Genomic DNA, 14,702 nt, shown 5'->3' with positions numbered 1-14,702 from the left:
GCACTACCTCCCCAGCAGCTTTCCCTGAATAGGCCTTATTTTTCCATTCTTTGACAGAAATAGAAATGTGTCTTTTGTCTTTTATAGCAGGGACGTTTATAATTGAATTGAATGTTCCCTTTTCTACTGTTTTACGACCAAAATTTAGCGTGTTAGGCTATTTGAACCATGTGTTGTTTATCTAGATTAAAAAAAACAAAACAAAAACTTAACCAGTGGACACTGGGCAGACAGGACACTTCACTGTGTGGTTGTTTGGGACATCTGACATGCTTTACCTTTGGGGATTTTGACCCCCCCAAAAAAATCCTACTTGACACCATTAGGCTATAGCCTAGGCCTACTAATTTATGCAATCATCGCTCAAAGTGCTGTAAGGCGTACACGTGGAGATTTCCATTAGAGTGCTTTACTTTCATCTTTGATCAAATTATTTTTTGACTCAATTATTGTTCGTAAAGTAAATTGGCCTATGCAGCCTAATTAAAACCACCAGACTATGCACCGCCTATGTACACATAATAAAACATTTATTTAACTAATCTGTTAGGCAATGCCTCCAATCCAATAGGCCTAGCTTACATGTAGCCTAGATGTTGTTATGCTGCAAGGTTAATGTCAGGTCACCACAACGGGCTTCAGCCCTAGTTATTAGTATATAGCCCATAACTGAAGTCGTCTTTGGAGCAGGAGTGGAGACAGCAGAAGAGCTACGGCTGCGTTCGATTGGTCAGATTGGGAATTGGTCATAGTGTAGGCCTATGGGAATACAGTAGGCCTATTAATAATAATTTTGACTTTTCTCAGGCAAAAAATGCACTCAACCTCATGAAGTCAGTGCACAGTGCAGAGTTTGGAATAGGCCTACACACCAGATTCTCCTGCATGAAAACTGCAAACTTACGATTTCAGGCAGTAGCTTCTGGTTGTGGATCTGCAATTCTTCCAGCATTGAAGAACTGATTGTATGGAAATTGAAATAAAGTGTTTGTAGTCCAGCTTCAAAGAGAGAGGTGTGTTAGCTGTGTCAAATGGATGAGAAGCGATAGCGTGATACAAGTAGGCAGGGTGCGATTTGTAGGGGGGGATGGGGGGGATTGTCCCCCCTTCTGGTTTTGATATCACCACTTGTTACACATAATTTTAATCACAGTTTAATGTAATTCCATTGATATTGCTTAAAATCTCAAACATATCCCCCCTTCTGGTTTTCCGACAAATCGCACCTTGCAAGTAGGCTTATTGATATTCGTTAATGATTGATACCTGATTTTACGTTTTTCTTTCGAGGGAACTGTTGGGCCAGTCAAATTCTTTAACAGTAGTTTAACAATGGCAAACATGTTACATTAAGCTACATGCAGAGTAAGGTAAGGTAGAGGTAAAAGTAGCCTACTGTTACGGATGTAATTACAACATTAGTAAATTACACAGTTGCGACCATGTAAAATAGTAATAATAGTAGGCCTATTGTAAATACATCCATAACAGTACTTCTACTTCATACATCCCTGGCTATTGCATTATATCTCATTTAGGCCTAAAGGGACACTGTGCAGGAAATGGTCAAAAAACTGCAACTAGTTCTATGCTGCTCATTGAAACTGGGTTGCCCATTGCCAAATTTGATCTTTACATGAAAGTTTACTAAGTAATAAACAAATATTTTCTAGTATGGTCCAAGTAGTCATTTTTGCTGCTAAAAATTGCTATTTCTGTGGCGGACCATGGAGAAGATCCCCCTTTTCATGTATGAAAAGTGCTATTTTTCCAGTCTTAATGAATACTTCGAATTTGATGGTGGTGGTAGTATTCATGAAAAAGGTAACATGAATTCTGGGAATTAACAACTAAAAATCTCACACAGTGTCCCTTTAAAGCCTTGTTTTTCAACAACATTTGATAGTCAGTTAGGCCCAAGACAAGTCCTAACTTTTATTAAGTAGCCTATGGCTTTGGGAGACACACTCCAGAGCAACTTAGTTATTATTTCAAGTACAAGTCTGTTCACTGACTTCAACGATTTCATCACAGGTGCTTCTGCAACCATTAGACTTCTAGCCAGTATTTTTTCACTCTGATATTGCACAACACTCAGTCTTTGTGAGTGCTATATGACATTAACAATGTTGCCAATGTTGCCCTTGCCAAAAATGCAAAAATGTTTATTGATCGCTGTCTTTCAAAGTTCAAATATCGTTATCTTTCTTCAGACTCACACTGTCTGGCACAGTGATGTTAGGTCTAGACTATCTATCTAGAGATGCTTGTAGGGTGGACAGATGTCCTTCTTAAGGACGGACCGTCCGTCTTTTCAGTGTCTTGTCTGGCGTAAGGCAAAGCATTAAGACAACAAGTCCGACAGGCGGACAACAGATGCGTCCGTCTATGCCCGTTCTGAACCTTTTTTGCCCAAACGCCCCCTTGGCCTCCTCATAACCTGTCAAGGCAATTTATCAATAAGCCTACCATGTACTGTATAAGCCTGGATTTGAAAAAGTACCATAGGATTTCAACAGTGTTGGGCAAGTTACTGAAAAACTGTAATGCATTGCTGATTACATGTTACTGTCTTTTTAAAATAATCCCTTACACTACATTTAGCAATGTGGGGACCTAAGGCGAATTTAGGTTAGGGGGGCCATCGGTCCATCCCATCTCACATTTTTTTTAACATAAAATCTCTATTTTTGTTAGGCTATTTTTTTTTTAATCACGATTTTTTTTTTTTTTTTAATAATTACAAACATAAAAAAACAGGCAAACATTACAACCCTTTCTGGACAGATTTCAATGAATAGGCTATTTGCAATTTTGCATAGGCCTACATTAAATAAACTAAAATGTGAAATTCTCTTTTCACTTTAATATGAGAGCAGTTATGTCCCCCCCTCACTGAAGTGTTATTCCATGTGTGTGCATGATGCTGTCACCTATTTGAAGTGACGTTGATGTTGGATTTCATGGAATACTTTTAAATGCCGCTTTGGGAAGAAAACAGAGTAGGCGACAGGTGAACTGTATTTCTGTCAAAACAGTGGTTTGCAGGCGTTTGCGTGTTCACGTGGATATTGTCTTCGTGGACCATAACAGACAAACCGCAAGTTCCATAAACTAATCAATGAGACATTGGCTACGTGTACATGATGTTTTTAAGTCCGATTTAATAAATGCGATTTAAATAGATCGGATTAAGAGTTATTTTGCGATGTGTATGGCACTTTCACTTAAATGCGATTAAACGTCTGGGGAAAATAAAGCATTGCGATTGGACTGAGGACGCACGTGCTGAGCGAGCCAAATAAGGCACGGGGGCGTGGTTCAATGCCACCGAGATGCAGGTCATCTTCCCCACGAAAATCGTTGCCTCAGGCGGACTGAAATCACAACATTTCCCCCTTTCTCCCTGGATCATTTACAATGCTACATTAGCTACCCTGTTAGCATAGAAAAACGAGTGGTAAAATGGTAATGTGGAGTAACTTTGTTGTGCTTCATTACTTCGTGGGGCACTTTTACATCAATATATGGAAGCCACAACATTTATAGTCGCTTAGGGACTTTAAATTAAGCAAAACTTTCATGTGAAAATCAACAGGAAGTGCCGCCATGTTTTTCTCACTGGCAAAGAGCACGGTCTGTTGGCCATAGTTGTGTACATAGGAAACGCTATCTGCAAATGTATCATGCCTTCCTATTTCATGGCACACATGGATGGAATATGCATACAGACTTCTGTGCTTCTGCAGTTGTGTCAGATAATGCAATCAATCAGCTGCGTAGCCGGTTTGCTAACCATTATGGTAGACGTTTTGGTTTGCACGCATGAGCTCCAGGCCAAAACTGAGCTCTGCCACTCCACTGAGCGACTGCCACCTTGTGGACACAAGAGGGAATCACAAGAGGGAATCACAATTCAGAAACTCATCACGGGAGGGCGGACGGACGGACGGAGGGACGGACGGACACCAAAGCCTCTTATAGAGATGCGTGGGACGCATCTAAAAATGCATTACATTGTATGAAATTGTATCCAAGAGACCAAATAGTTGCCTCAGAATCAGTGGCGGAACCGTTGCACACAGGGCCCCAGCGCAAAACACTGATAGGGACCCCCATTCAGCTTTCCAATGTCAAAATAGGGAGGGCCCCGAGACAAAGCCCTGCTTGCACCTCTTACAGACAGGGTTTCCCATTTACAAATATTCGCCCTGTGAGGAGGGGCAAGATGCTAAGCCGCCAATCACTTGAGTATATTTTTGAGTGACAGCAGTTTCCAAACCATCAGAGGTTGCAGCGGGATCAGTCACGTGCGTCATGAGCAGACAGGAATGTTTGTAAACGGGAAACCCATGCATAGCTCGCCACTTCTCAGAATGCGTCTGAGCAGCTGCATGTGAGACTAATGATAAAAAGATTATCTTCACGAGGGATGACCGTTAAAAGGAGAGAATGTGTGATCGAACACGTAGATGGGGTGCACTGCACACAGACCGGCAGTAGGAAGACAACGCAGAGTTCACTCTGCATCGTTGTCATTTTCATGACGACCATGTGGCCGCACACACACAAAAGGAAGCCCACAGTAAAGAAAAAAAAAGAAACAGCAGTGGTGCTAATTCAACACTTATAGAGTTGATTTAAAGTCTTCTAGAGTGCATTTGGTCTCAGAGCACTCTCTTAAGTGTGGAACGAACACTGCTTTTTAAAAATGTGTTGAAGTCTTCACAGACATGCTCTTGGTTTGTTTCCCCGGGCTTGGCCTTCTACTTTGGCCCTTTACATTGGCAATCTCGATGATGCTTCGCCTCAGCAGTTGGTGTATGAGCTGTGCACTGCTCACCGAAAAAGCAGTTAAATAGTAGAATCAGAATTATGGCCAGTCAACAGGGAGACGCAGGAGAATAAATAATCCTCCTACTCCAGAAAGGCCTTTTTTATCTGGTCGTTTTTCCCAAGCTCTGACTCTGACCTCCTCCTCATCACCCCCCTTAAAGGAGAAAACCGTTTTTTTTTTTTTTTTGACATTGGGCCCTTGATTTCACATTATTACATCATGTTCTAGTGACCCGTGGTAGTTTTGTGTCATTTGGAGCCCTCCCGAAGATATTCGGTTTTGTCATATCCAAGTAACGTCTTCCTTTGGGCAACGAGTTGAAGGCACAAACTAAACTGTTCATAATTTTTTCGGCAGTGATGTCCATACATGTTATGGGTGGTGGCGTATCATAAAGAAAAAATATGGGAGGGCTCCAAATGACACAAAACTACCAGGGATCACTGGAACATGATGTAATAATGTGAAATGAAGGGCCCAATGTCAAAAAAAAAACGTTTTCTCCTTTAATAGGGCCCATATCTGTCCACTTTCAGCTTCTAATGAGAGACAGCTTTTCGATATGACCCCTTTAAGTCCCTATTTAAGGATAGTGCTTTCATCTTTTCCATGTTTTGGACTCATTTCTAAATAAATGGCAGTGTGGTTGCAGTGCCTATGGAGTTCAGCAAAACCGCTTTAAACAACCAGGTACAGACAGACAGGGGAATCAACAGGGGGTAGGCTATGGGTCAGTTGTCCTGGCCCCAGGGAGACAGGGGGCCCATATATGGGGCCGCATTGTAGCCTATATGTATTGTATTTGGGGTCCTTTCACATGACTTTGTCCCTGGCCCGGCCAAAGCAGTCAGTGGCTCTGCAGACATCTGAGCGAGCGAGCAAGCGCGGCATATACGTACCATGTTTCCCTTTTGTCAGTGTGACATGTTGGTGTCTCCTTAGAGACCTTCGATGCACCTGTAGGCTCAGGCTCTATTAGCGACCATGGCCGTAACTACCATTGACTCAATGAGAAAACAGAGGTCATGTCCTCTGTATTTCCTTTCTGTAATGTAAAATGTATCTATGATGAAAATCGATATATATATCAACAATGATAAATTCAGTCTGTATATGCCACCCCCATTTATCCTCAAGGCAGTGATTAATGATAACAAACTCAGAGTTTGACTGAAGTGTTTGAAGCATTCTAAATGTACAGTATACAGTACAGCATGCAGTATTTGACCTTGGTATTTGTAAATGTCTGGTTATGTAATTTTCATAAATATACTGAGCTTAGTTACATTGCTACAGTGAAAACTATATAGAACTTGAGTTAGGGAGTACTCATGGCACACTGTAAAAAGAGATCTATAGGATTTACTCAATTTAATTGGTGTAAGGATTTCCACAGTCCTAAATAGAGTATTACGTACCCCTACATATTCAGTTAAGATTAACCAATTCCAGAAGTTCTGTTATACTGACCACATCAAAGTAAAAAATACTGGTAAAAATGGGGTAACATTTACTCATTTCAGGTAGCTTTTTATCACCACTTGTTACTGTTAAAAATTGGTTAAAATTTACTCATTTCATGTAGCTTTTTATTAACACCTATTACTGATAAAAATAGGTTAACGTTTACTCATTTCAGGTAGCTTTTTATTACCACTTGTTACTGTTAAAAATTGGTTAAAATTTACTCATTTCATGTAGCTTTTTATTAACACCTATTACTGATAAAAAAGGGTTAACATTTACTCATTTCATGGAGCCTTTTAGTATTACTGCTTATTTATCAACTGCTAATTATTCTGATTACTTTATTGCTGTGTTATTCTTATTCCTATTAACCAGAGGTGAAAAGAGTACTAAAATATTTTACTCTGAGTAAAATATTTTAGTACTCTTTTCACCTCTGGTTAATAGGAATAAGAAAAACACAACAATAAAGTAATCAGAATAATTACTCTGTTGAAATTGTACTCAATCACAAGTAAATGTACCATTGAAAGAATCTACTTAGGTAAAAATAAAAAGTATATCATTTAAAATTAAAATAAACTTTGAGAAAAACTAAAAAGTTACTTTTTAACAATCAGTGTTTTCTGCCTCTACTGTGTTGTGCAAACGTCCACCAGGGAAATTACAATTACAACAAACCTGTGCATATCAACCAAGATGTTTTATTTAAAGGGATATCGCCAACAGGAAAATGTGAAAAATGAGCAGATACTCAATGTTTCAGTTTATCTCACAAAAAGTAAACAAACATTAACAACAGGACCATTTAATTCACGAGTTTGCCCTGGAGTATGGTAACCATAGTCAATAGGCATAATTCGATGTTAGCTGGCCTCTGTCCTGGGACCCTGCGGAGATCATGCGGCACGAGATCCGCTTCCACTCCATAAGTGTAGGGGACATGTAGCTGGGTGATCCAGTGAGATGAGGGAGGTGCTGGGACAATTAGGATAGCCTTTGCGCATGACAGGGGAAGGAGGGAAGGTGGGATTTAAATTTACGCGAAGGCGGAAGCTTGACATGGCAACTGTCAATAACTCTCAGACTTCCTCCAGAACTAGGTTTATATAAACAATATGTAGAATTTGTAGCCGTTTTTGACAGAAATAGTCAAATTTTGTTCCGTTTTCACTTTGTTACTGATAAAGGCACATCAGTGTATACTGTTCTACCATTAAACTGCACACATAAAAAGGATACCAGTTTCTTTTAAAAAAGGATATCAGTTCCAGTCTATTTGGTGTCCAGGACAACAGTTTCAAACAAACGGGCTGCTCTACTTTTCAAAGACTAAATCCAAGAATACTCAGAATTCGGTTTACTCTTTGAGGAAGACATACAGCAGTGAAACATCAGAGTCCAACCATACTGATAACATTGCAAAGATCTCCTACTTATTACAAAATCACTTGTTTAGTGGTAAATAGTTGGGATACGGGACAATTAACCGGTCAGGCCACTCAGAGAAACCATTAGCAATTACAGTATACTGTATACTGGAGAGGTCAGTAGAGCTGCAAACTGGCTCACAGAGACCGGAGGTGCTGTGGACGTTGAAGGCACGGTGGATGGTGGCAGGGATGACCCAGGTGCTGCAGGCACAGTGATGGCTGGCAGCATGGTGGGGAGTGGCACGGATGACCCAGGCGCTGCAGGCACGGGGATGGCTGGCGGCACGGATGACCCAAAAGGTGGATGGTGGCAGGGACAACCCAGAGCATGGCAGTATGGTGAAAAGAGCTGCTGCACCGAGTGGAGGGACTTCAGGGATGGGCACAGTGAAGTCTTCAACCTTTTCATGATTGTCCTCCACTGTGATGCCCCTTTAACAATAACACGTACTGATTACTACATATGCGAGTGAAATACAGTATGCCAAAAAGAGTAAAAAGATAATGGACAGAAAAACAACGTACAGTGCCTGTATTTATATGCCCAGTATCTCCTCTCGTTCCTCTTCAGGACCATCATCTCAGGTGTGACCACAGAACACTGTCGCCTTCTTTCATCAGGCTGCCCTTCTCCCGCTCCTGGGTCTTCTCAATGTTGTCAGTTGTCACGCACCTGAACACAACCCTGGGACAAGATACACTATTAAGAATACTCATTGGTTAAACTTTTTTCTTTAAAGGTACATTCTATGGTCTGTTTTGGTCATCTGTCTAGAGCTGAAAAAGTAAAGGGGTTGAGTTATTAGTAACAGTTGTGACCAATCCACAGTGTATTTGCCCTCTACACAGCTCTTGACAGCTTCACATAGAAGTTAAGTCATCAGACTGCTCACGCATTGTTGACTCAAACACACACAGAGACAGTGCAGACCCTAAAGAGAGAAGACCTGCCATCCTTTTTTTTTAAATAGAGACCCTAAAAAGAACACTTGTTACGCTATTCTACGGGAATAGGCTGTTTCAGAACATAGGAGTTTGTTTCAAGAAATTTAAGAACGACCGGACTGAGGCCACCATAAGGAATGAGCGGTTCCACTTCATATCTGAAGTTATCGTGACCATCCATTTGCTTATTTCAGAAATAACACCTGGCTAGTTTCTTTACAAATGTGCATACATGGTCCATTGTGCTCCAGCAATGGGAGCGCCTGACCTCAAAGGTGCACTGTAAAATGGATTTGGCAGTCTCGTTCCATAATTCATGCGGCCCAGTCATAAATCTTTTTCACTGATTCTTACCACCACCATCAAATTCAAAATATTCTCTATGACTGCGCAAATTGCAATATTAGTTATAATAGTACTAACTGTAAATATGAGTTTATTATTTAGTTGCAAAATCTACTCTGCCACCATCCTACACAGTGCACAGTGCAACAAGGACAGCAAGCCTGAGTGAGTGAAAATGGCTATTCATAAACAAATAACATGACAGTGTTATGGCCTTTAAGTCTGTTTATTTTTCTTCAGTCGGCGACTTACCCTGTTCCAGAATGACTTCAGGACAACCATGCATGTAAAAGATGCAACACCACTGCCTGAAACACATATTAAAAGCACATAACAATTAAGTTACAAGTAAGTCATTCTTGGTCATTAATATGACTTGCCACACACCACATAGGCTGTAGCTTACATGAGAGGTAAGCAGTTACCGCCTTTTCTCAACTCCTGCAGTAGGCAGAAGCAGAACACCTTCATTATGCACAAAACATTGTGAATAATTTGACATGGATAAAGTTTAAGAAGTTGTACTTTTACACTCGATTATTATGTAAACATTTCTACTCCTTGCAATTGCTATCCGTTTAGAAGCATTTGTTTCACTTTTTATACTAGTTGTGAAAATATAGGCTACCGGTCTCTTTTCGTTGGACTGCCCTTCCTAATGTCAAACGTCATCATTTCGGTACAACTGAAGTGTGTGCGAAATGCGGAGACCAGCGAGAGAGAGAGAGAGAGAGAGAGAGAGAGAGAGAGAGAGAGAGAAGGGCTGTGCTTATGGAACCTGCGCATGTCTGTTCATAGCGAGTCCTTCGACTATGAAAGCAACTATCAAACTATCGTTGTCAAAACTAACCCTGAGATTGAGTTTGCAACGTCCAACAAAAAATAACTGACTTCATGTTAGGTGATGTTATGACCGTGGATGATCACATTGGGAGGTCCCTCGCCAAAAACCTCCTCTCACCACTACTCAGAGTAACATAAGGGCGTGTTGGTCTACATAGGACTACTTACTATGATACATTTACAACAAACTAATCAATGTCTCCTCGCAATGTTAACAGATTGATCCTTTGTTAGCGTTTATTCTCAGCAGGATTTAGCATGTCTAGGGCAGCGTTGTTTAAAAAGTTATTTGATGATCGATTCCTCTCGCTCCCCCTCTCCCTCCCAGTAACACAGGCAGGCACCCGGCGTGCACACACCATCTGTCTCGCTTCCCATCTTCAAACTGTCATTCAAACTAAGAATGTCTACGATTATGATTAATAATACAAAAAAGTATTTAGTTGACTCGGCACGGAGGCATCCCAGAATGATGACTGTTTACGCACACTGCTTTGACAGTTGATATGAAGCATTTCGTCGCGCATTTCATTGATTTGAAAACTTGGTGACCATAGGAATTTACACATTTTTAAAACAACATTCAAAGAGAAAGATTCGCGACGGGAACTGCTGAAAGACTTACGAAGGATTCAGTGACCAGCTACAAACGTAGCCGTTCCATGTTGAATGGATTTATTGTGGAGAATGAAATAGTGAAGTAATGTGCCGTTCGTAGTCTGTCTACGAGCACAGTCCTTTAGGTGCATGTAACTTGTAAGATTATCACACTACAGCCTTGTGTGAAAGCAAAAAAGGAGGCTATCTTGTAGAATTTTCTCCTCCGTGCTTTCGCGTGATGCAGAGCATCAAGTGGCAGTGGCAGCGCAAACAGTGGATGGAACATTCGGCAACAAATATTTGTAGAACGACACACGAGGTCAGGTCAGTCCCAGTCTGCGCGCCAAAACTAGCCAACAAGGTAACATTTGAGAATGGAAAAAAAACTTGGCTGCAGTGGGTTTCATTCTACAACATTTTGAAATTGGTAGTGCTATCCGTTCATCTTTAACACAGGGCATACTTGTTGCCTTCTCCAAACGAAGTTTGAACGGCAGCTTACAGGTCCATTGACCTGTCTGTCTGCCCAGTGCGTTGCTGATAGCAGCTGCCTGAGTCACAGTCAGACAGTTATTACGAGCCAACTACAACTCTAACGTGATTTAGTTTCCTTTTGATCATTGTTCATGTTTTGTATCCCATGTTTAATGCACGACTGGCCAGCTTACCTTCTGAATTTGTCCCGTCCATTGGAAGTTAACTTCATCCGCTGCGAGGCTCGCCACAGTCGTCGGTTGATTCTTCTTCCAATGAAGTCCCAGAAAGCAATGCGCATTGCGGGCCTTAACCAATTTCAATAGGTAGTTTTGACAGAGACGGTTTGGATCATACTAGCCAATAGTATTAGTTACAGTGTTGGAATGTAAATTGGGTAAAGTTTAGTCATTTATAGGTAGTTTCGACACTAGCCATTCGTATTAGTTATAGCGTATGAATGCAAATTAGGTATAGTTTAGTCATTTCTCACCAGTACTAAGTCCTACTCCTTATTTATAGGTAGAGTGAGTATATTATACCCCTTGCATCAGAGTAACCTCAGCAACCTAATTTGTTGGGGTAAAAAATATCCATTTTTTGTCAGTGAAATGTACTGCCCCTCAAAATCCTTTTTATCAGTGCATACCGAAAAGGCTTAGGGGGTACACAAGACAAAAAAGGTTGGGAAACATTGCCCTAGGTGACCGCCTTGTTTGTCTATGCCTAGCGCCGGCCCTGTGAATGCAAATACATAACCAGTCATTACCAGGGGGGCCCTTTCAGCTGAAGGCCCTTGGCAATTTCCAAACTTGCTTGCCTGGTTATAACTTATGATAGGGCTGGTTGTTATGCTAGCGCTGGCCCTGTGAATAAAAGCACATAACCAGTCATTACGAGAGGGCCCCTTTCAGCTGAAGGCCCCAGGCAAATTCCAAGCTTGCTTGCCTGGTTATGATAGGGCTGGCTGGTCGTTTTATTTCTTTGAGATAGGGAGGGAAACAAATGGTACAGGCCATGCTGCACCTTACATTTTGCTTTTGAGTGCCACCTGCTGGTTGTAACAGGAACCATTACATTACATTACATTACATTGCATTGCATTACATTGTATTACATTACATTACATTACATTACATTACATTGCATTTGGCAGACGCTTTATAACCAAAGCAACTTTCAAAAGAGGACATAATCAAGCCAACATCACAAGCAAATACAAAGTGCACAGGAAATATACAGAACAACAAGTGCAGTTGCAAAGAGGGGTTAGTTTTTTTTAAGAGTTAAAAATCAAAAATAAAAACAAATATGGAATGTGATAAAATGGCAGATCAAGACATGGAGATTAAAATACATTTTGACGACTGCCTGTCTTCAAAATGAATCCTAGCCTACCATTGACTAACAGCAATATAATTATAATGTATGATTTATAATAAGAATGTATGATTGTAATGGCTTGTTGTTTAGTGTGCTGATTCTAGCAGTAGCCTTCATTAGTTGCAAATGACTTCCTATTTTGGAGTGCCTTGTTTTCTTGACTCAAGTGCTCTGTTAATAAACAGTCGCAGCTACTCTAAATTACTCGTGATGATTTATCTGCGTGGAATAATTTACTTCAAGGAGATAATCATGATTAAATCCCACCGTGTGTATTTTGATTCATTGCTTTTTAAACCTGGGCTGTGCCATTGAAACACTACATAGCTAGGCCCTGCCGTAGCCAACCGGTAGGGTACTTGTCTGCCACGCGGCTGACCCAGGTTCGATTCCCCGCATTCGTCCTTTGCTGACCCCTCCCTCCCTTTGTCTCAGGCCTGGCTAAAGCAGTCAACGGCGCTGAAAACAAGAAAACTCCTCTGAAGTGACATTTTGGGTGAAGCCCCCCACTTTGCCTTGCCATGAATAAGCATTGGGGTCTTATTAAAACCAGGGGCGGATCTAGCCATTTTGGGGCCTAGGCAAAATATAAACAGGGGGCCCTCAAAAGTCATTACATTGACATGAAATTCTGTGTTTTGGTGCTATTTTAGTGTGTTATCTCATTTATATCCTCGGTTACTTTACATAAGTGACAAATAAAGATTAAGACTACTTTTTTGTGTGTTCACCACGACTGGTGTGATAGTTGGGGCCCCTATGGAGGTCAGATTTGATCGGGCCCCAGGAAATTGCCTAGGTTTGCCTAATGTAAAGTCGATCTCTGATTAAAATGGCTGGTCTGATGATTCCAGCTTGGTTCTCTTCATCATTTCCTCAACTGCGTGCCTGGGTGCCTGGGTGCCAGCGTGCCTGTGTGCCCGCATGCCAGCATGTCTGCGTGCCTGTGTGCCAGTGTGCCAGCGTGCCAGCGTGCCTGCGTGCCAGCGTGCCTGCGTGCCTGTGTGTCCTCTGACACCGGATACCTCATCACACCTTTGTGTAATGACTGTAGACATACACTTATCACTGTCACTCACCACCAGTTTCTCATTAGAGCTCAATCCTCTGTGTGTGTGTGTGTGTGTGTGTGTGTGTGTGTGTGTGTGTGTGTGTGTGTGTGTGTGTGTGTGTGTGTGTGTGTGTGTGTGTGTAGGTGGATGATTGTTGACTCTGCATATGATTTGGCATTTGCCTGTGATTGTGAACTATCACTGAGAGCAGCAGAACACAAATGAGGATTGTAATCAAATATAATTGATTGTTGCTTTTCAAAGCTGTGTTGTTTACTGTCTTCTCCTTACCCTCTTGCCCTCTCTCTTTCTCTCACCCCCCATGTTATTTCTCTCTAATTAACTCTCTCTCTCTATTCTTGTGTTGCGCTCTCCTGCTTCTCTCCTTTCTACTTTCTGTTTCTTTCTTTTGCTCCCAATCTTCCATTACAGTTTAGGCACATTTGTTCTCTCTCTCTCTCTCTCTCTCTCTCTCTCTCTCTCTCTCTCTCTGTAAATCTCACTCTCTATTCTTGTATGACTCTCTCCCCCTTGCCTCCCTGTCTTTCGCTTTCTTCTTTTGCTTCACCCTATCTCCACTTTTGGCGCATTTCTACCATGAAGACTCGAGAGGCAAATGAACGTTATTAACATTTATTTAACAATAGACATGATACAAAAATGCATGAATCCGTTTGGCGAACAATTACACTTGATACAAAATGCATGAATCTGTTTGGCGAAGGTTCCCGTCTTCGCGTTGAACTCCGGGGTAGGACAGCATATCCTCCAGCGGAGATGGAGGCGGGCGTAGCCTGCCCCCTAACAGACGGGAACCACTGGTGACGGTGGACGGAGGGGTGGTGGTGGCTTCAAATTCGGCTTAACTGGAAAGCAGAGAACAGAATGAGTGACTGATTTTTTAAACAAACGTGAATGCGATCCATTGGCTGAGAGGGAACGATGCATGAGTGATGCATAACGGGGATTCCCGAATCTCGCGTTGTGATTGGTTGACGACCCTGGGCAATGATGACGCATGTATGATCTGTCAAAAGGGAGATTGGATGTTTAGCCTAGTAAGTTTGACAGCCGAGAAATTCGAGTCTCCCTGGTAGAATTTACGCAAGCTCCCATTTCTACCATGAAGACTCGAGAGGCAATGAACGTTATTAACATTTATTTAACAATAGACATGATACAAAATGCATGAATCCGTTTGGCGAACAATTACACTTGATACAAAATGCATGAATCTGTTTGGCGAAGGTTCCCGTCTTCGCGTTGAACTCCGGGGTAGGACAGCATATCCTCCAGCGGAGATGGAGGCGGGCGTAGCCTGCC

This window comes from Engraulis encrasicolus, chromosome 20, assembly GCF_034702125.1.
Source record: "Engraulis encrasicolus isolate BLACKSEA-1 chromosome 20, IST_EnEncr_1.0, whole genome shotgun sequence".
In the NCBI taxonomy this organism is placed as follows: domain Eukaryota; kingdom Metazoa; phylum Chordata; class Actinopteri; order Clupeiformes; family Engraulidae; genus Engraulis; species Engraulis encrasicolus.
The sequence above is the reverse complement of the archived record's forward strand: the minus strand, read 5'-3'. Positions refer to the sequence as shown.